This window comes from Gymnoscopelus braueri (genome assembly GCF_963280865.1).
Source record: "Gymnoscopelus braueri genome assembly, chromosome: 17".
Lineage (NCBI taxonomy): Eukaryota > Metazoa > Chordata > Actinopteri > Myctophiformes > Myctophidae > Gymnoscopelus > Gymnoscopelus braueri.
In genome coordinates this window covers 15,044,149-15,068,564 of record NC_137617.1, presented here as the reverse complement: position 1 = coordinate 15,068,564, position 24,416 = coordinate 15,044,149, and the positions used below count along the sequence as shown (strand labels likewise).

Below are 24,416 nucleotides of genomic sequence, written 5' to 3'. Positions count from 1 at the left end.
ATATATATATATATTTAATAAATATTAAAAGTTTTTCAGAAGGTCAGGATTTAGAAAGTGTTTTTAGAATCGGCCTCAGGTCTAAATGGATTAAGTAAAAGTACAGCAATGAAATACTCTGTTACAAGTAAAAGTTCGGAATTCAAAATGCACTTGAGTAAAACTGCAAAAGTATTGGTATCAAAATGTACTTAAAGTACCAAAAGTAGAACATTTCACAACTTTTCAAATGTAGAAAATGTATACAAATCTTTTGAAAATAGCCGATCTGCAAGCTCACAATGTGTCACAATTGTAGATCGGCTATTTTCAAATGGCCGAAATGAATAGGGCTGAAGTGGTTAATGTATGTTTTGTAATAATCATAAAAATCTACAAAGTAACTAGTAACTACAGTTTTCAAATAATTGTATTGGACTAAAAGTATAATATTTGCCTCTGAGGTGTAGTGGAGTAGAAGTAAAAGTGCAGAAAATTGGAAATACTCCAGCAAAGTAAAAATACCTCAAAATTGTAAGTACAGTACTTGAGTAAATGTACTTTACACCACTGAAGCCAAGGCACACATATTTTCCCTGTCTTGGAAATAAAAGTCTCGCGCTTGAAAGGAAAAACCTCAACTAAATCAGATAAAAAACAAAATTGACCATTCTGTCAGCAGATTTGTTACATGGCTTTATTTATGATAAACACTGCTATCCATCTATCTATCTATCCTACAAAAGTCAAATCCTCTTCATTTAACTCCGGAGTGGACCCGAAGGGGGGGCCATGACCATCTATCAATCTATCTATCATTCATCCATCTATCATCCGTCTGGAGAGTCGGAGAGAGAGAGAGAGAGATGAGGGCATGTCTGACGCCCCAGACAGCAGACAGGAAACAAAGTGGAGCGGAGGGAATCAAGTGATGAAGGTTAAGAGTCTGTACTGATTGCTCAACATCACTGGCATTCAGTTCATCCAAGCCCCAGGCATCCCGCCGGCACCCATTAAGGCCTGAGGCTTTCAGTAGTTCTCAAACTTTTTCGTGCCAAGGACCCCCAAATTGATGTATATTTGGCCGCGGACCCCCATCTGAAAATGTTTTGTGCCAGGGACCCCCAGAAGGGAAGATTTGTGTTGAAACTAAATCTAAATTATTCAAAACTTTTCAAACACTTTCAAAATTTGGCAAATTCTTTTAAAAAATAGCAGATTTACAAGCTCGCTGCATGGCATAAAGTGACGCGCTGTGAGCTTGTATATCTGCTATTTTTGGACAGCCAATGCTAAAATCTAAAATGACACCGATGTGTTCATGGTTTTAATGGGTTAACCATATGAAGCTATTCAAAAATAGCAGATATACACGCTCATTAAAGCGAACATTTGCAAAATATTTTGTTCCAGGGACCCCAGGAGCAAAGATTTGAGTTACAAATGCTCGCTTTAAAAAATATATATTCAAATATTTGCACACATTTTCAAAAATAGATCTATAAGCTCATAGCGCGGCACTCAGAACTCTGCCACTGTCATCTCTAAAAAGCTTTAAAACATTTGCATTCTGAGTTGGCATTAACTTAGACAAACAGATCTTGAAAGCCAATACACAGTTAGGATAAAAACGCAACAAAGCCAGAGGATTTTCAAGTATTTGCAAATAGCGAGTACAACATCTGATTGATAAGATGGTAGAGCCAAACGTTGTCACGTTTATCAAGGAGCATGATTGCCTCAAAATCAGCCCCACAAACACACCACAGGTACAGGTCCCATAACTGATACAGAAACACAAACAAACACTGAAGTTAGTTTCACAAATGATCAAATGATTATGCTATTGCGCACAATGCAAAAGTAATCATAACAAGATGACAAAGTCTTAGATGACACAAACCTAAGCAAGCAAATACACACATCATTGTAACCTGCTGCAACAAACAGTTCCAAATTGTGCACAGCAAGTCATTGCATTTCATTTCTTTGCCACAAAAGTATAAAAATCTGTGTGATTAAAAAAAGATGAATATCAAACTGAATATCAAACTGCTCGGCGGTAGCTTATATTCAATTCAATACTTTATTTCAGACCATGGGGAGATCCATATCACAATAAAAAAAACAGCACAATAAAAAAGAACATATAAATCTATTATATATGCAATAGAAGGAACTCAATTTATTATTTCAAAAGTTTAAAAGCATGAAAATTAGATCTCATTTCAAAGCATTTCCCCTTTGTAAAAGCCCTTGTTTGTTCCAACCTTTCACAGATCTAATGAGAGTATGCCCCTTGACCACCTACAAAGCCGTTTGTGCAGACTGGAAGTAATTAAATGGGTGACAGAGTCAGGACCTATAAGCCTCTCCCAATTCCAGTCTAGGTTCTTATGGCTGACGTTGATGTCATGCCAGTCATAGAAGCCTGTGACATTTCCAAAGTGTGAAAATGCTGTTCTTATGAGAACGACAGCGTAGGTAGGGCGTGTCAACCTGACATGATAGCTGAGTTTCCCCGCTGTTATTCGGGACTAAAGATACCTATTCATTCACTCTTCTAAATGGCAAAGCACTTTACAAGTGTGTGTTACATTCACGCAACACCATTCACGCGCACATTCACAGACTGACAGGGGAGGAAACCATGTAAGGCACCAACCTGCTCATCAAGAGGAGCAGTTATGGGTCGAAGAGCCGCAAACACCTTCCGATTTCAAGGACAGCCAACTCCTGAGACACTGCCGGCTCTTTTGTCCTTACGCGAACCATACACACACTTTCCGGCTCTTCTGTCCTCATGTGAACCGGCATATACAAAACAGAGGCAAGTGCAGAGACCGCGTTGCACGTACGCACGTCTCTCAGTGTGCCTATTAGCAAGGAGGCAGGTCCGCCTTGTCCCGCAGCGAGCTGGCCGTTACGGGTGACTACGTGACGACGTGCACAGAGACGGGGGATTTTTATATTAATGTGTTGAGGCAGAGGGGTGCTGGGGGGACAAGGAGGACGCGAGGCACAAAGGGAAACGGAATGAAAGGCCATAATCGCCTCCTGTGCAACAACTAACCCAACAGTAATTGCGACCAGCATGACAAATCTGCTGCCTGTTGCCTGTGTGCGTGTGTGTGTGTGTGTGTGTATGTGTGTGCATGTGTGTCATTGCGTTTTTCTTTCATCATTTGAATGATTAATGTGCATTTGAAAAATCCAGAGATAGCACTGCATGGTCCCAAAGGCCATTACACGGCTACATTCAAGGGGTTTATTCCTGAGTGACAATAACACTCAGGAATTTGTTGTTGTGTTCCGTATGTAATGTGTCCACTCGCTTTGGACAGCGGCCGTTCAGGCAAAACAGGCGATGGAGGGAAGTGAGGACAGAGGAGGGCAACAGACAGTAGGAAAGGCCAGAGAGGGGCAACATGGTGGTGCAGTGGTCAGCACTGTTTGTCTCACAGCAAGAAGGTCCCAGGTTCAAACCCTGGCAGGTGGGTCATTTCTGTGGGCAGTTTGCATGTTCTCACCATGTTTGTGTTGGGTTCCTGCTAGTCTCGCGTAGCCAGACAACTATTCCACAATCTCCGAATGCTATATAGAGTCTGGAACTACACCTCCCGAAATCCGAGAGAGGAAGCTGGCACAAAATACATTTTAAAATATATTTACATTTCTGCTTAGCTGAAAGCTATATATGCTGAGAGAGAGAGAGAGAGAGAGAGAGAGAGAGAGAGAGAGAGAGAGAGAGAGAGAGAGAGAGAGAGAGAGAGAGAGAGAGAGAGAGAGAGAGAGAGAAGCGGAGGTAAGGAAGCGGAGGTAAGGAAGCAGAGGAGGATTTAGGAGGGTATAAACAGAGGTTGAGGAGCCAGGAAAGGTAGAGAAGTGAAGAAGAAAAAGAGGGAGGTAAGGGAGTAAGGAACACTTGGCACCAATTTGACCATACTTTATTCTTTTATAATAGGAATGCTAATCTGTGATTGGCAGACTATTTTGCATATATGCAAAAAGCTTTTTGTTTTGATGAACTGTGAAAAGAATTTATTTCCTATTATGTTTTAATGTTGGTATGGTGCTAATTAATCCAATTATGGCTTGCTGTTAATGTTTTCTAAGCTTTCTGTCAAGATGTAATTGTGTATAAAGACTGGTTTATTAAAATTAAAATAATCTTTTATATCACATTTCTGCAAGTCCATGTGTAATAGAACCTCTTGATTAATCTTCATTGATCCTCCATTAAAGATAAAACCAAATGGGCAAACGGCACAATACAGACACACACGTGTGAGCCTGAATTTCCCTCCGGGGATCATCAAAGGTTTATCTTATCTTATTAGATCTTAAAGTTCAATTCAGCCCCACTGGGAAAATGTTAATAATGAATTAAAACAGTGGAGCATGGACTTAAAATCACATGATTAACCTTTTAAATGTAGAAATGGGTCTTTAATGAATATGGACTATAAAAGGCAGATTAGCAGGCATTATTCAACATAATCTTCATATAATTTGTCCTCAATAAAGCTCATTATAAGATGTCTACTCGCTCTGTGTCTCAGAGGTGGGGTATGGACAGTCCAGAAAAACATGCTTACCACGCTACCAGTGACATCATTGGTAGGCAGGTTTGGTCTTTAAAAAAAATATATACTCTTTTATTTGCATTTTACATGAATACAAGAACAACAGCTTCTATTTAAGGTTCCATGTTAGCTTTCCTGGGAAGGCAAAGCCGTATAGTTTCCATTAGTTTGGAATCCCCATCGGTGATACATTTATTTCAGTAAGTAACACTTTATTGCTGCTAGAATATGTTCAAATACCTCTTGTGTCATGTAAAATGTCATGAATCTATAGCCTTCTGGCATTCTTTATCTGTCTCTGCTCAATGGACAGCAGTGACAGTTGTCAAGATCCATTTTGGAGGATGCAGCGTCTCTGTCATGCTATAATAGGTGATTTAAATAAAGAACATAACTGAGAATGAGCATGTGAAGTTGTGGCTTGGACATTCATGAGGAGACATTGCTGAAGGAAGATGTGATTATTTTTATGCCCAAAATGGCAGTTTCATCCATCAAATCTCATTTGATCACATTATTAATGCTGCTAATGGTCATACACTGTCCCGCACACTTTTCCTCAGCAGAAGATTGTTTACGTCTCCTCTAAATGAATCATTTGAACAACAACGCGTCTAGCTGAAGCACATCTTGCTCAGAGAGAGACAGAGAAATCGAAAAGCCCCCGACACACTGGAGGCATCAGTTGAACGCGTCAAAACCATAGAGTTATAAAAGAACTAGAGTGGTAACCGGAAGTTCCCAGCCCATTCACTTCTATGGAGTTGCTCGCCCAGCGCATACTCCCATTTCCCCCCCTCTTCCGTGTTTCTGGACGATGAAGTCGTGGGATCCTTTCGCTTCATATAGTTATGTCTCGCATGTGCAGTGGTGTCACCTGCGTGCGCAACTCTGTGAGAAAGCTCGTGAGTCGAGCCCATTGGTCGAAACCGTTTTCATTCGTTCATGGATAGGGCCCCAGCTGCACTTCCAGAGTCGGCCACCAGGAGACTCGAGCTTCCCTTTTCCCCCTCAGGCTTGGTCAAAACCAGTTGACAGAGCGCCTCTCAGAGCTCCGTTCTATTTTGGAGGGTCGACGCGTGACACAGACCCTCTGAAATAAGTTGGAGCAACGCAGAAAGGTAACCTCTTTTTATTTTTTCTCTTGATGCGTGTCAGCGACGCTTGGATGCGAGGTGTCAATGATGCTTAAGGGTGTAACAGCCTGAAGACAGACAAAGAGAGTGCGACAGAGTGAGACACAGAAAGCAGATGTCAGACACAGCTTTTGAGCTCATCCTCCATTTCCTGTAAAGGACACATCGACACAGACAGGAATAAAATGTCAACTAAGCCACACAATGTTTTCTCTCCGATGTCACCTTGCCCTTTTTAAAACCAATGTCATGTCTTTTCCATTTCAACACTTAGCTCGAGACAACACGCAGTTCTTATTATCTCAATAGGGGTTGAAGCGACTCTGGCACACAAACCCCAGTGAGCATTTCAAACGTGCGTGCCCAATCTATATCTGCTGCCAGTAATACATTTAATGCATGCTCCGCAGCCAAATGCATTTTAAGAGTGTAATAGAGTGTGAGCACAAATTGGAGTTCTCTAATTAGAGCAAGTGACTTTAAGGTGGGAAGGGCAGCCCAAGTACTTCAATCAATAGTATTTTAGTCTGCAGGATAAGGCTGAGCACAATGGACAACCTTTGTCTATAGGTTAAAGAGTGCTTAGAGTGGTTAAATACCAATTACCCAAATATCGATGTTGTGACAATATTGTAGGGATGAGTATTGTCACTTTCACAAAAGAATTACACAAGAGATTACATTTTTGGAGATTTTTTATTCTTACATTTTTATCCCACGATTTTTGTAACCCTATTTTTTACACCCAGTGCCAATTGTCTATGTAATCCTGGGCACTACCTTCCCTCTGCAAACCTAGGGAGGCCAGGGCCAAGCTCATGCCTCCTTCAATGCATGAGAGCCAACTGACCTTCTTGTCACCTGACAGGGGAGAGTTTCCCTGGTTGGACGTAGCGCGTGGAAGGAACACGTTATTCCAACCAGTTCCCTTCCCCTCCATCAGGCGCCCCGGCTGGCCAGGGGGAGGCAGTATAGTGACCAGGATTACTGCATGTTTTTGTGAGGGTACCTACCCTAGGAGACACGGGGAGAACATGCAAACTCCACACAGAAAGGCCCTTTCGCCAACCCCACCTAGGGTATGGGCACTGATGATGCGGAGGAGAGAACACACCCCCAGCGCCCACAGCGTCCCCTGCGGGAATCGAACCCAGGACCTTCTAGCTGTGAGGCGACAGCACTACCGACTGTGCCACCGTGCCCCCTTGAGATTGGGAGATTTTTTATGAATTATCATCAGAATTGCCTCTATAATGGCATGGGTAAAGGCAAATAACAAAACAGCAAGAACAGAACAGCAAGAAGATCAAATTGCATCACTTTACTGTAATTCAGCCTTTAATTCAACCTGCCGCATCACGGTATTACAATATCCAAAATCCCAGAACGATATCATCTCATGATACCGATAATATTGTGACCTGCCCCACTGCAGGGCACACATATGACCCCTGCAACAACCAGCGAGAGATAAAGCATGTCCCAGGTCAGTGTTTTTGAGCAACAGATTTTGAACTCCTGCCTGCTCTTTGATCCATCTATAAATTCTACAAATATCTGTACAGTATGTGTGTGTGCGTGCGTACCCGTCTGTGGCTGCAGCTTTAGCCTACACATATGGTATGACTCATATTCATATTGATATTCATATTGATGACATTGTTGCCCACGAATGACCGGTTCTGTACTGCACTAGTGGACTGCAGTGTCAGTTAAATCGTCTCTGTTGGGGGGAAACATCATATGTCCAACTTTTCAGGATTTAAATTCAAAAATAGCAAAAGTAACAGATCTACAAGCTCATACTTTTGTGTGACGCTGTAGTATGATCAAGTAGGGCATTAATTTACGAAAAAAAACACAAAAAGTTAAAGGTATCATGACATTCATTTTCACTTTTTTTATTTTCAATGTTTTATTTGGGGTTTTATGACCTCAATTACACCCAAAAAACCTGAACTTAGAACATTCAGTGGATTTTCTGTGGTCTGGGGTTTTCTGAATAATTAGGCTGAAAAGTAATCTGAGCTTGGCCCTTCGACAGTGAGGTCACAGTCGATTAATCCCGCCCACTCTCCTCCTCGCCCCTACCCTCCCCTATTCTTTCCTTTGGGGGGGGGGCGGAGCAGAGGCGATGATTGACAGGCAAAATCCCTCACCAGCGACACCCGCAGGCAAAGATTTCTTTTTTCATTGCAGTTGAAAAGGCTTTAGAAATGTGAGAGAAAAACACCTGCCATGGATCACTGGAATGGAATTTTGATTGATGACATTGTTGCCCACGAATGACCGGTTCTGTACTGCACTAGTGGACTGCAGTGTCAGTTAAATCGTCTCTGTTGGGGGGAAACATCATATGTCCAACTTTTCAGGATTTAAATTCAAAAATAGCAAAAGTAACAGATCTACAAGCTCATACTTTTGTGTGACGCTGTAGTATGATCAAGTAGGGCATTAATTTACGAAAAAAAACACAAAAAGTTAAAGGTATCATGACATTCATTTTCACTTTTTTTATTTTCAATGTTTTATTTGGGGTTTTATGACCTCAATTACACCCAAAAAACCTGAACTTAGAACATTCAGTGGATTTTCTGTGGTCTGGGGTTTTCTGAATAATTAGGCTGAAAAGTAATCTGAGCTTGGCCCTTCGACAGTGAGGTCACAGTCGATTAATCCCGCCCACTCTCCTCCTCGCCCCTACCCTCCCCTATTCTTTCCTTTGGGGGGGGGGCGGAGCAGAGGCGATGATTGACAGGCAAAATCCCTCACCAGCGATACCCGCAGGCAAAGATTTCTTTTTTCATTGCAGTTGAAAAGGCTTTAGAAATGTGAGAGAAAAACACCTGCCATGGATCACTGGAATGGAATTTTCACTTAAAACTTTTTGTACACTTTTGAAGGACCAGGACAAAGACTTTGAATGTGGTGTAAAAGTGAATGTCATTAAACCTTTAAAATATGGAGATGAGGTTTCTGCCCGACAGCAAGATGGAGAGCAAAGATACTTTGGTTTTGGGGTATTTGTCACTGCACATAAGTTGAAATGTGTCCTCTGCCTTTCCCCATCCTAACTAGTAGGAGCAGTGGGTGCCATTAATGAATACAGTGCCCTGTACATTCATTACTCTCAACCTGGCGTCCCTATTTTGAGCATGTAATTATATCCCATTTCAAACATATTCAAAACATTTCCCGAAAATAGCAGATCTACAAGCTCAACCACACTCAGCATGACAACATATTGTGAGCTTGTAGATCAAGCTTAAGAGGTTATGGCTACTGTCCCGCATCAAGTAGGAACAAGCAGTGACGTGTATGGCGTTCAACCTCTCTCTGAAAGTGCTTCAAGTGGGCTGAAGGCACATTTTGACATAATACTGTAAATTCAGCAAGTGAAATATAAGTGTTCCAGACCGGGACAGCCTCCATTCTCTGCAGATATTCCAAAGAGACTACCCTGTATATTAACAACGTCAGCAATCTTTCTTTCTTTGTGTAAGCACGGGAGCGTTGGGGAGCTTCTCGAGAGGAAGAATTGTGCAGTCGTGAGATGAAGCACATTTCCCCGTTGCCAGTGGTGTAAAGTAAATAAGTACATTTACTCAAGTACTGTACTTAAGTTCACTTTTGAGATTTTTTTTACTTTACTGGAGGATTTCCCATTTTCAATACTTTTACTACTACTCCACTACATCTCAGAGGCAAATATTATACTTTTACTCCACTATAATTATTTGAAAACTTTAGTTACTAGTTACTTTGCAGATATACATTATTATATTATAAAACACACATTAACCACTTTAGCCCTATTTTATACATAGGCTATTTGAAAATAGCCGATCTACAAGCTCACAACGCGTTGTGCGCTTGTAAATCTGCTATTTTCAAACATTTTAGTACTTTTACTTTTGGTACTTTAAGTATATTTTGATGCCAATACTTCTGTACCTTTCCTTTAACTTGTAACAGAGTACTTCTACATTGTGGTATTGATACTTTTACTTGAAATGTCAGTACTTTTTCCTCCACTGCCCGTTGCTCAAACCTGCAGAGGCACTCCAGAAAACAAATTATTTCCCGGTGCTCCGTCTTTTTTTTGTAATTTAATTTCGGAAGGCATTTATTATTGCGTTGTTGTGCATGTATTATTTCAGTTGTGGAATACTTTGTCCACAAAGCATCATCAGTATCACCTATTAAATCTCTTCATACATCATTCAGTTCTCATTTTATCATCATCTGTCCATTGTTTTGGCTGACTTGATTACACTGTTTATCCATGTTATTATTTGATCTTTAGTTTTTCCACCAGCATCCAGTCTTTATCTTAATTGTCTTGTTTCCCATATTGTTTCATCTATTCTCTTTTCAGTTCTTAATCTTATAGTTAGTTGCATTTTAAACCCCGCTAACGGCAGGGCTATAATTATGGTGAAGTTGGTCGACCTGTCCAACCCTTTGATCCAAACACGATACTGTATCTCTGAAACTACTGGCTGGATTAACATGGAATTTGATGTGGCTGGATTAAAAACGTTCCGGGCACCTAGGCTACAATGTAGCCTGACAGTGTGCCGCGGCGCGGGTTCGACTCCCGATCCCGACGGCCTTTGCTGCGTGTCACTCCCCATCTCACTCTCCCAATTTCCTGTCAGCCTACTGTCCTATCGATAATAAAGGCCTTTTTGGGCAAAAAGCCCCAAAATAAATCTAAAAAGTAAATAAAAAAATAAGCACTGCAATTAGTCCCCAAAATGTGCAACGCCAAGGATCCCTGTCCCGTTCGGGTGATTATAAAAAGAAACGACTTTGTTGACACAATGATAGGTTTAACGTGTTCAGTAAAAGTGAAGTAAAGTGAAAAGTGAAATTTAAACACTGAAAGACTCTCTCAGCTTCAGTCTCGGCAGGCTCTCTCTCGCCCAGCGACCTCTGACATCACTCAGACATAACCGTAAACAAACCCGATACGCCCATATATAGGCAGGACCACGGCCACGTCACTCTGACTCAGATATAACCATAAACAAACCCGATACACCCATATATAGGCAGGACCACACGTCACTATGACTCAGACATAACCATAACGTAGGTGTGAGGGCCGCGTAGCAGCCCGAACCTCTAGTACACACACACACACACACACACACACACACACACACACACACACACACACACACACACACACACACACACACACACACACACACACACACACACACACACACACACACACACACACACACACAGTGTGTCTGCCTTTGTTTCCCTAGTCTGTAACTGTGCCTCCGCCTGTCTGTCTGTCTCTATCTGTCTGTACCATAAGGTGTACATTTAGAAGCACGCATGCACACACACATACACACGGTGCCATTCAACAACAAGCAGGAGTGATTATTGATGATTCCATCAGCAACTCTGATCCTGCTGCGCTCGCGTGTGTGTGCGTGTGCGTTTCTGTGTGACTGTGTGTGTGCGTGTGCGTTTCTGTGTGACTGTGTGTGTGTGTGTGTGTGTGTGTGTGTGTGTGTGTGTGTGTGCGTGCGTGCGTGCGTGCGTGCGTGCGTGCGTGCGTGCGTGCGTGCGTGCGTGCGTGAGTAAGTGTGTGCCCGTTTGTCTGCCTGTGCATACAAACGGAGAAATCATCAATCACAGTCTGGCACAATTGAATCGCACGCGTGCAAACGCACGCACACACACCTGATCACATGACATTCACGCCTGTCCAGACAGTTTGATTGTCAGGTGTTATTTCAGTTTTCACATTTTGTCCTTTGTCAGGCATTTAAATGAAGCTCTTATCCGGTGGGAGCGTGCAGTGACTGAGCGAGCGTGGCATGGTCCAGCGGGCGGGGCACATTTTGACAGAAGAGATCACGCCAACCTGGCGAAGATGGCTCTCAAGCCGTGACGGTTTTGTGAGACACTTGAACAAGGTGTTATGTGGGTATTATTGGACAGATGGTGGACTGTAAAATATTGAAAATAATAATCATATGAGATTCCATTTGCTCAGCATCCACTGTTGCGAGTAGCCAGAAGCACTACTCGTTGCGAATGCGACATGTTGTGGCCTTCTATATCTGCTATTTTTGGCAAAGAGATTTGGTGTAGAGGGAAACAAGGAGGGGACGAAGTATAGACCCATGGGGGTCAATGCAAACCCTAACATACGTTAGGGTTTAAGTGGTTAATTTGACCCACAGCTGTAGACAGTAAAATCTGGAGTGTTAAGTTGACCCACTAGTACCCAAAAGGGTACATTTTTACACTTTCAGAGCTAAACTAACACTCTGGATTTTACCGTCTACACAGAGCTTCACAGGCCAAGGTCTTATCCAAGGTAAGTGAAAGAGGGAAAGTGAATGGGATATGTATTCAAAGGAGAGGGAGAGAGAGTTATAGAACGAGGGGGCACAAAAAAAATCAAATTAAGCAGTGCAAACTGTGCTAAATAGAAGACTATTCAACAGCAATGAGAGCTGGAAGTCATCTGTTCTCCTGGGAGATAGAGAGAGAGCGAGAGAGAGAGAGGGAGAGAGAGAGAGAGGGGGGAGCTTACCTTGAAGGAGTGGACAAGATAAGTGGAAGATAACGAAAGACAAAGAGAGGCAAGTGAAAACTGTAAGACAGATAAAATGGAAGAGAGATAAAGTCATAAAGGGTGAAGGGATAGATACGCTTTCTTATTTCTCCAACGTCACCCTTCACCCATTGTTCACATTTCATGAGGAGGGGAAAGAAGAGAGAGGAGAGAGGAGAGAGAGAGAGAGTTCACATTCCATGTGAACAATGAAATCCCGATTCACTTAATGGAAGACACGCTAGCATGACTGCAGGGAGAAGAGAGACAACACATAATCTTACATCTTATCTTATCTTACATCAGTCAATGGAGAGCTCTATTTGTGTGTTGGTGCGTTTGGGTTCCACAGCACACCAGTTGTCCAACTGCCTACAAACAAACAGGGCACACATATTGCTCATGGCTCTGGGCTTTGAACTAGCTACTATTATCCCTTTTGATTTGCATGCAATTTGTACACTTTGCAATAAAACAGTCAATATTGGTGGGGTGTAGGGGTGTGTGGTTATGGGGGGCCGGTCAGGTAGGAAGGAGATGGGAAGATGTGGGGTATGCACTTTGGTATGATCTTGAATGTGCATGTTAGCGAAGGTGCAGGCCGAAGGACAGAACACTCAGCAAAACAGATTTGTAGAACATCTGGAGGATATGAGCAATCGTTGCTTGTTCAGTAACAGGTGTCTCTCCATCTCTTTAGTAAACAGGAAACACATTTTCATGTCGGGATATTTGATCCCGATTTGATCAATTTGAGAGATGGGGAGATCTCTGTTTCCGAACAAACACTCTTATCTCTTAAAGGGATGGTAAGTGATATTTTTTGGTAAACATTTGTTCTTGTTAAAAAGGTTAAAGTACTATATTCGGATAGTAATCATTGCTACAGAGCGTTTGTTCGGTCACATGGGTCTCTCCAGCTCTTTACTAAACAGAATATAGTACATTTTCAGGTCGGTGACAACATTTAAACCAATCAGGAGAGAGTACTGAAAATGCATTTTCTGTTTAATAAATAGCTGGAGAGACATGGGAGACTCCTTTTTACTGAACAAACACTCTATAGCCATGAGTACTATCAGAATATAGAGCTATTTAACACTTATTTTAACCAAAGTAAATCACTTACCCTACCTTTAAGCTATAGCAATGACTACTATCAGAATATCCTATTAGAGAAACCTCTGTCAGTCAGTCAGTCACAGACACGACAGACCGCCTGTCCCCCGCACGGTTCTCCTCATTGGGTTGAGCAATTGATCTAAACTTGCACACAGGCATGCTCCATTAGCATATGCACAAAATGACGATGCCCGTTTTTCACTTTCCCAAAATGTAAGCTGTTTATTAGCGTTTGTTCAGCCTATGGGATCTGTCGCCATGGTTACAGCCCGCAAGATATGTGATGATCATCTCTAGCCGCTGGCTACACACTGCCGTTGGCTACACACTGCCAGTCTGCCACACAGAGAGAACGCTGGAACACACGCTGCACACTTTAATTTAGGGCCCGTGTCCACACACGCTGCGTTTTATGAGCGGGAGGACGCTTTGGATATCATCTTCAGATCACTAAAACGCAGATTGACACGAGCGATGTTCGAATCCAGGTTGCGTTATTAGCATATAGCTTAGCTCAAACAGCTTAAACATCAACTTCTCACGGTTGTACGTGGCAACGATTCCACATCGGGTCGCGAATGACCGGGTTGTCACACACACACACACACACACACACACACACACACACACACACACACACACACACACACACACACACACACACACACACACACACACACACACACACACACACACACACACACACACACACACACACACACACACACACACACACACACACACACACACACACACACACACACACGCATTTGCTGGGGGTCCGCGACGACCTGCCTCACGGTGCGGCACCATGTGCTGCACCGTGTGTGTGTGTGTGTCGGAGCTACTGTATAGGCAGAGATTGAGTCATAGGAACACACGCCTTGCCCATCCGTTACTCAAATTCGGCAAATACTTTGAGTGCGCACATCCCGAGGTATGGACTAGAGCAGCTTATGTTTGTTTTGTTTTCTCAGTTATTTTATTGACTTTTTCATCCCCATTTCCCCCTATTTAATCACTGGGAATTCAATTCAATTCAGCTTTGCTGGCATGAGAAAACATACAGTAAGTTTACATTGCTAAAGCAACTGTCCATCTGTACTGTAACCCCCCCTTCCCTCAGGGAGGGTACCGCATGTCTCCTCCAATACACATAATGCACCAGATGCTTCTTTTCACTTGACAGTGAAGAGCTTCACAGAGAGGTTCACACTATCTCCCCCAGACCAGTGGCGTACCCACTGTAGAGGCAAAAAAAAAATCTCGCCTGTCCTAAATGTAATTCCTGGGGACGCTACTGCCCCAGACCCCCTCCCCACTGAACAGATGCCCCCCCGACCAACCGGTAGGAGTCGCTAGTGCAGGGACAAATCATTTGCCGCCATTATTTGAATCCTGGTCTCTGCGGTGGCTGGCGAGTGTTTAACTTTTCCGCCACCCAGATGCCCCCTTTATTGATTTAACTTTGACTATGCTGCTCAAAGTGCCTACCCCCCCCCACACTCCCCACTCCCCCCGGGTATTCCGTCCGTCTAATGCTCGACGTTAGAGGACCAATTGGGTTTGTGCAGGCACTGATCCCCAGACCAGCTGGGCAAATCTGTGCCGGAGAAAGTAAACAAGCAGTTCTATCTCTTCCCTCGGCAACTGCTGCTGAAGTGGCCTTGAGCAAAGTACTTCACTTAACCCTGGGCAGTAATGCTGAGAGAGAGAGAGAGATCCTGAGAGAGCAGTAATGGAAAATGTACAGTATATTGATGCTAATTTTTTTTAATAATTATTCACGTGGTTCTGGGATATAATAATAAAATAAAATAAAACTGAGGGGTAAATATGTGTGGGATTCCAAGATGTGATCACTGTGAAAAAGCGGAATAAATCAGTAGCTACTTACGTTAAAACATTGTACTTCCCCTCAGGGTACAGGACTCATTCACTTTGATGGAAGGTGGTAAACACTCAGCAAATATTTGAAACCGACAGAAACCTCGCCAATTCCAACTCTCAATTCATTCTGATTGGATTAAGCAAAGATCTCATTTCCACCGGTAATGTCCTCAAAATGAGGAATGGAAATCCGTTTGCCCTGAAATTACCGGCGCTCACAAGCTGTCATGGAAAAGTGATGCGGGTGATGATTAGGGTTATGAAACACTTCAGCTCATGTTGCTCGCCACTAATTGGATGTGTCTGGTAAGGGGTTTTGGACAATGCCTCAAGGAAATAAATCACACCACACACACTCATATAGTACGTACTTGTACGCACACACACACCCTGACGCACACACCCAAACACACACAAAATGTGATATGAGCATGTGCTGTATACCTAGCCGCAGTGGTGTAAAGTAACTAAGTACATGTACTCAAGTACTGTACTTAAGTACACTTTTGAGAAATGTTTACTTTACTGGAGTATTTCCCATTTTCAATACTTTTACTTCTACTCCACTACACCTCAGAGGCAAATATTGTACTTTTACTCAACTACAATTATTTGACAGCTTTAGTCACTAGTTACTTTGCAGATTTAGATGATTATCACAAAACATACATTAACCACTTCAGCCCTATATACATTTCGGCCATTTGAAAATAGCTAATCTACAAGCTCACAATGCGTCGCGATGTGACGCATTGTGAGCTTATAGATCTGCTATTTTCAAAAGATTTTTATACATTATTAACTTGTGAAATGGGACATTCTGCACAAAGAGTACTTTTACTTTTGGTACTTTAAGTATATTTCAATGCCAATACTTTTGTACTTTTACTCAAGTACATTTTGAGTATTTCTACACTGCAGTATTGATACTTTTACTTAAGTAAAAGATGCAAGTACTTTTTCCACCACTGCCTAGCCATATGCCGAAACATGTAATTACGCAGTCTTTTGTGAGGTATTTATTTGGTTTTGATTTGGTTTCAGGTATCATTTCTTTGTCTTTGTGAACAGTGGGCTCTGGAATGTTGACCACATGGAAAGAGAGTGCCGTGCCTGGTTTCCTGCCTCATTAGGCCAGTGATTATCAACCTTTTGAATTTCAAGGACCCCCCCTTTTATATCGTCTCTGTCGGATGGAAACCTCATATGTCCAAAACTGTTTCTGTTCAGGATTCAAATTCAAAAATTGCAAAAGAAGCAGATCTACAAGCTCAAAACATGTTTAGATCTTGTGGATCTGCTCATTTTGATACTTTTGTGTGATGCTGTAGTGGGATCAAGTAGGGCATTACGAAAAAACACAAAAAGTTTGAATATGGAGATAAGAGCTTTCGGCCAGACAGCAACAAGCAACTTTATTAGGCCAGACTATTTAATAGGATTGTTACCTCTGCGACCCCAATCCACACTGTAAAAACCTCTGTGTTCATTTAACTCTGAGAGTTACACACCTGTAAGGGTCCATTTGGTTCCCAACTGTCAATCATTTAGCTGGGGACCCCCTGGAACCTCCTCATGAGGGCCCCTAGACCCCACGTTGAGAACCAGTGATTTAACCAATTATCTGATGTTTTGGTTTATAAGCCTTCTGATGAGACTGCTCTTGTTCTCACAACTCTGTCAATTATTTCAGTAGCAACTCTACTTTTCTTTTCTTTTTTAAGTAATCTCAAAAAAGCCCTTTTTGTTTAGTGTTAATGTAATTCTGAAAGTGTTTTCGGCCATTCGAAAATAGCCGAACTACAAGCTCACAATGCGTGGCGATGCAACGCATTGTGAGCTTGTAGATCTGCTATTTTCTAAATATTTTTCTACATTTTCTACATTTGAAAGTTGTGAAATGGGACATTCTGCATAATGAGTCCTTTCTACTTTTGGTACTTTAAGTACATTTTGATTCCAGTACTTTTGTACTTTTACTCAAGTAAATTCCGCACTTTTACTTTTGACAGAGTATTTCTACATTGCAGTATTGATATTTTTACTTAAGTAAAAAAAAATCGTTCTTTTTCCACCGCTGGTTCTACAAACAGAAAGCATGCTCAGCAAAAGTTCCCCTGGATTCATAAAGGTTAAACAAAAATAAATCCACTATATTTATAACTGTCAATTCTTCAAATATCTACGTTAATATCTAAGTTCCTAGCTGTGGCTAGCCTCGTAAAAAAGAAAGAAAGAAAGAAAGCACCCTCCACTAACAACATGAAACCAGAGCTTCAACATGATCTAGATTCTAGAAAATAAAAAACTATATAAAATTGCCACTTTTACCAGGGTTGAACGCTTTGCTCCCATGCTTCAGTAGAGTGTAGTTCACCATTATGATTTATTGAGGTCAGCACTGTGAAGCCAACCCTCATACCAGGAGCCCTGCATGAGCATTTCATTCACACCACCCACACATATCACACATGTCTCCCTTTGTCCAATGACCGTTACACGATGCCAGACAGGGAATAAGGAATCTTTTTACAGTTTAAATTGGAATCAGTTAGATTCAGAGCATTTATATTGAACCCATCACCTAAGCTTCCATTTTGTTCTGAACTGCTGGTCTCACGTCAGCAACTGAATTTAGTTTTACCCTAAAATTTACCTCAAACCACAATAAAAATGTTTTACCATTAGAACCTCAAAACTTTAGAGGTTCTAGACTACAGTGGTTCTCAGAGTGGGGTCCGGGGACCCCCAGAAGTCCTTGAGAGGGTTCAAGAGGGTTTCCCAGCTAAATTAGTTGACATAGCATCAACTAATTGTATTTAACCCATTAAGACCTGGAACGCATTTTATTATTACACTTTGGCTATTCAAAAATAGCAGATATACAAGCTCATAGCGCGGCACCAAGTGCCGCGCTACGAGCTTGTAGATCTGCTATTTTAGAAAAACTGTGAAAATGTGTGCAAATCTTTGAATATATGTATTCTTTTAAAGCGAACATTTTGAACTAAAATCTTTGCTTCTGGGGGTCCCTAGAACAAAATATTTTGAGATGGGGGGTCCGCGGCCAAATACATAACATTTTGGGGGTCCTTGACAATTATGTAAAAGTTTGAGAACCACTGATATAGAAACTTTTTAGAAAACTGTTGGGACTTAGAAGACTTGTAGAGTCGGCATCAGGTCTTAATGGGTTAATCTAATGCTCTACTGCGATGCATGCGTGGGCGGACCACATCAGAAACATGGACCTCTATACGTGGGGCCTCCCACGGGTCACAGCAGGGGCAGAGAGAGAAGGACGAGGCTGGCTGGGCACTGCGTCAGGCACCCGGAACCGGCGGCGAGCAAACTGACACGGTTCCCCTCCAAGGCGCGCAGCTAGGAGGCGAAAGAGGTGCACCACCTACGCAGACACACTGAAGCGCGACAGCGGAGCTAAAAACACTGCAGAGCTCAAGACCTTCATGCTCCACAGGAGGATGTGGAGGGCAGCGCTTCAGGAGTCCCGAGTTGGTGTTGGATAGTCCGCACGAAAAAAAACATAAGAGGGGCTAAACGGGTTCTTTGTACAACAGCGGTGATAAATAGCACTAAATAGCACTTCAACCATCCTAAAGAACTGCTGAAGAACAAATATCTTGTGTGTGTGGCACCATGGCTTATAGATGTTAAAGAGACCACTTTGTAATTGCTGCCACCTACCCACCCACCCACACACACTTCGTGAGCCAACCTGCATAGAACAATTGCAACAAACTGCTTTGTCCACATATTTTAAAACTGCTATCTAAAGCCAATATACTCAACAAATAAAACTGGAGTATCATTATTGTCCGCCCTAACAACCATCTTTCTCCCACAGTCCCATCTCCCTTGTCTCCCAAAACAGTACCTTGTGCAGAAAATAATTATAAATAAACATATTTGTCTAGTTTTATAACTCATTTGTTTTTAGTTTGAGCTAAAGGTATTCATTTAATAGTGTTAAATGCATTAATGTTGGATAATCAATGCAGGGGGAAGGAAAGTGAAGGACGAACCATTGAATTACCATGATGAATTAATTACCAGTTACCATAACCGCAATGTCAATGTTTACTTCAACTAATTAACCTTCACCTCAAACACAACACATGCATGTGTGATGTGCACACACACACACACACACACACACACACACACACGTCAGAGAGGTGAAGCTTATTGATGCTGTCTGTCTCCTGTGTGTGTTTGATGATCATGACCCAATGATTCAAACGTTTCATAAACAAATCATCATAAGCAAGTCTGTTTGAATTGCAGATGCTTTAAGCAAACACCACAACGATGTGTGTGCGAACACACACAGGAATAGTGTAGAGGCTGTCATAAATGGGCTTTTCTGTGAGTACTTCAGAGAGAGAGAGAGAGAGAGAGAGAGAGAGAGAGAGAGAGAGAGAGAGAGAGAGAGAGAGAAGAGAGAGAGAGAGAGAGAGAGTCAGAGAGAGAGAAGAGAGAAACGAGACGAGAGAAGAGAGAGGGAGAGGTATGGAATGTTGAATGAAGAGAACATTTGAGAAAAAGGGAATTGGGAGGCTGGGCGATATGACAACTTTGCCTCGATTATGATTAATGAACGATTATAGAAAATAAAAAAAACAGCAGATCTACAGATCTTTAGATCTTATATTTTCGCTACTTTTGTACAAAGTATAATATAATACAGGGGTTATGTCGTTAATCAGACTAATCCATTTAGTTGATTATAAAAGATCTATTAGAATTGATATGTAATAAATGAATAAAAAACTAGAGAACAAGATTAGAGGTTTCTAAATGGCGTTTTTGATATATTTTCATTAACTGTCCAGCTCCAGAGTGTAATAACATAGCCGAGAGAGAGAGAGAGAGAGAGAGAGAGAAAGAGAGAGAGAGAGAGAGAGAGAGAGAGAGAGAGAGAGAGAGAGAGAGAGAGAGAGAGAGAGAGAGAGAGAGAGAGAGAGAGAGAGAGAGAGAGAGAGAGAGAGAGAGAATATAATGCTAATTGCACAGAGCATTTGAGAAAGAGGGAATTGGACATTGTAGAGATTGATGGAGATAGATGAGTGAAAAGTAAAGTGTGAATGAGTGAGTGAAGTACCAAGTCAAATCCTCAAGTGTTGATCTATCCGTTTGTAACTCCAAAGAGTGTATATAAATATCTGACCCTTACAGGTCCATTTGATTACATTTATACACTCTTTGGATACATGTGCTGTGTGTGGGTGTTGACAGCGGGGGAGTAAATAATAATGTGTCATCTGAGCAGAAATGTTTGTTCAGAATTGGGTCTGGGAGGTGGACGTTTGGCAAACAGGAACATTAGATAATAACGGGTGCGAGAAGACATTGCGTGCGTGCAGAACGGCAAGTATAAGACGCCAACCTAGTGCCGAAAATACCTTTCAAATCCCATGACTTGGAGAGCTAAATCCTAGACCTCGATGCACAACAGAAGCAGTCGGTGGTGGAAAGAGTACTCACATTTTTTACTTAAGTAAAAGTATCAATACTGCAATGTAGAAGTACTCTGTTACAAGTAAAAGTCCGGAATTCAACATTTACTTGAGTAAAAGTAAAAAAGTATTCGTATCAAAATGTACTTAAAGTACCAAAAGTAAAAATAGGCTGCTCATTATACATCATTTCACGTTTTTAAATGTATAAAATGTATATAAAAAATTGCAGATCTACAAGCTCACAATGCGTCACATGTGAGCTTGTAGATCGGCTATTTTCAAATGGCCGAAATGTATATAGGGTTGAAGTGGTTACTGTATGTTTTGTAATAATAAAATAATCAAAATCTAGAAAGTAACCAATAACTAAAACTGAGATGTAGTGGAGTAGAAGTAAAAGTATGGAAAATTGGAAATACTCCAGTAAAGTAAAAGCACCTCAAAATTGTACTTAAGTACAGTACTTGAGTAAATATACTTCGTACGTCACATAACACGTACACGACTACAGGTGGGTTTTTCAGTGTGTGTGTGTGCACGCTCTCAACATTGCAGATACAGGAAGGGTTAGAGTAGGGCAAGAGAGCACACAGAAGAAAGGAACACAACAAAAACTAGAAAAAGTGCTCCTCGGAGCACAGGTCTCCGCCAGGTCAGGTAGGATAGTGTGGGGCAGCAATGTCGGGAATTCGCCAATCAGGCTGGAATGTGAAAAATCAGGCGGATCGGACGGATCCGTCTTGATCAGTTGACTATAGAGATCATGTGTACCGATTTGCGTGATGTTTGGATTAAATCTGTCAGGAGTAATATAAAAAAATAGTTTTATATAAGTTGGCCTCCTGGTGGCGCTATAATAGGGCAATATTGAAAGGGTGGCATTTGTTCATCAACGTAGTGCAAATGTGCGTGCGAAGTTTCACCGCAATCGGACCCTGCGTTCATAATTTGCAACATTTTGTTCAAAACGGGCCACTCCTGCAAACTTTAGATGTCAATCTTAGCCAATCAGGATGGAATATGAAAAGTCTAACAGATCCGTCTTGATCACATGACTATAGAGATCATGTCTACCGATTTGCGTGAAATTTTGATAAAATGTGAAGGAATATGATAAAATGTGTTTTAAATAAGTCGGCCTCCTGGTGGCGCTATAAAATTGCAAATGTGAAAAATGCAGGGCAAAGGTTTTTCCCTAACCTCTAGGGAGTGCATATACAAAGTTTGACACAGATTGGTGCAGTTATAGGTAAAAACAGTAATCGGGATGTTATAGCGCCACCATGAGGCTGATTTGAAAATGTTCAAGTGGCATTTCTTCCTTGGCCTAGTGAGAATGCGTGCAAAATTTCACGGAAATTGCATGCTGTGTTCATGATTTGAGGGATTTTGTTCAAAACGGAGCACTCCTGCAAACTTTGGAAGCCATTTTTAGCCAATCAGGATAGAATATGAAAAATCTGAAAGACCAGTTTTGTGTAATGACTATAGAGATACTGTGTACCGATTTGCGTGACGATTGGGCAAAATCTGTAGGAGTACTGTCAAAAAATGTGTTTTGCAAAAAGCGGCCTCCTGGTGGCGCTATAACAGGCCCATGTGAAAATTTGGGGCAAAGGTTCTGAATTGGCATCCAGGGAGTGTGTGTGCACAGTTTCGCTGCGATCAAGCCAACGGTGCCGGAGATTACCTGTTCACAGACGGACACACACACACATGGACACACACACGGACGGACGGACGGACGGATGGACGGACGGACGGACGGACGGACGGACAGGGTGCAAAACATACTCTCTCGCCATGCCTTTCGGCCTGGCGGAGACAATAAAAAAGATAAAAGAAGTACACAAAGTCATATAAGGTGCATTATTAAAAAAAAATCAACGATAGATGGCACTACTGAAGGCAGAAATGCTTCTCGTGCAGGTGGAAAACATATCCTTATATCCAGCATAATATAGAAATGGCAGCAGGTATATAACATAACAGTTTCATGCTCATGGTTAAACTGACATGGTTTAAAGACATAAAAACAAGAAATGACAAAGTCATAATATACCCGCTTGCGGCAGGCTTTTTGTGCCCCAATCTGCAGCACAAAATGTAAAAGTTGTCATTAAAATAAAATCTCAGCCATTCGAATGCAACAAAAATAACTCCACAGAGGTTCATTGGTTGGCTACCAATATAATGTGTGTGTGTGTGTGTGTGTGTGTGTGTGTGTGTGTGTGTGTGTGTGTGTGTGTGTGTGTGTGTGTGTGTGTGTGTGTGTGTGTGTGTGTACAATATCAATGATAGTGAAAATAATTGATCTACAATCTCACAGATCTGCTATTTTCACCAGCTGATATAGTTACTTCATAATGTAGCCTACCCTTAGCCAAGTCAAAACTACAGTGTTTCACTTAGAAATGTATGAACAACAAAAATGAAGACACACACACACCCAGGAGGACTGGTTGATAGTGTTGTATGCATTGTTCCTGGACAAAAGACCGGTGGTGACCAGTTAGTATTCATTTATGTATGAAAGAAATAAACTATTTTCACAATAAACTAAGTGAGTCCATAGAATACAGGTAGCGTAAGGGCAGTCATGTTAAAAACATCAACAGTGGGGGAAAAAGTACTGTAATGTTTTACTTAAGTAAAAGTGTCAATACTGCAATGTAACCCTAACCCTTTATAAAAGTGAAGCTGACAACTTGTCTTTTGATTTCACTGTTTGAAACAGCTAGGCTTGAGTTGTAATGCATAACTGCAAGTTTGCCCTTTTCACTACTGGCTTACATGAAAGAAAAACCCAAATGGGTCCATTTGGTTTCATTAATATCTTTTGTAAATGAAGTATTCAATAAAACGTCATAATAAAAAATAGCAGATCTACAAGCTCACAAGGCGGCGATGCGTTGTGAGCTTGTAGATCTGCTTTTTTCTGATAAAATGCAGCTGATTTTAGCGTCATACCTTACATGAAAAATTTTGCTACAGTAACCGTAGTGTGTATTCATTCATGTGTAAACAGGGCAGTCATGTTAAAAACAGCAACAGTGGTGGGAGAAGTACTCGTACTAGTGTTGCCATGTATACTAATTACAAGCGACCTTGTTTTCTGTGAAGTTGCTTGTAAATGTAGGTAGTTGCTTTTTATTTGTTATTATTTTGTTGTGAGCTTGTCGATCGGCTATTTCCAAGTCGTCTATTATCAAATAGCCGATGCATATAGGTTTAAGGTGCTGATGTAGCCTAATAGTCACTTAAATCGTTGGGCTTGTTTTCATTGAGCTGGTTGCTTATTTTTCTCTCAAAATCTGGCAACCATGTCATTGTTTAAACCAACGAAGAAGAAAATGGCGGAAGCGATCCTCTTTTCCAAGGCCCGTGTGAAAGACAGTATTATGTTGAGAAAATATAAAGTCATTACAGCACCATAACAGGGTTAATACATTTTATTTTGGGATGTACAATACATGAAAATTACGAGAGTAATAACGCGACTTGCGTCGATAACTAATGGGGAGCGGACATTAGCGCGCTTGGCTAAAAACAGTTAGTTAGTAACATCATACAAGCTAACTATTAGCCAAATTCGGCTAGCGTTTGGAGGACTGCATAGTCCCATAGCTTG

At 41.6% G+C, this 24,416-nt stretch overlaps 1 protein-coding gene across 1 annotated transcript in view; it reads right to left on the bottom strand.

The window, feature by feature from the left end:
• The window catches only part of LOC308104882 (muscarinic acetylcholine receptor M3-like), a 126,723-nt gene that overhangs the window by 46,776 nt on the left and 55,531 nt on the right, over nucleotides 1-24,416 (bottom strand). The window lies entirely within an intron of this gene.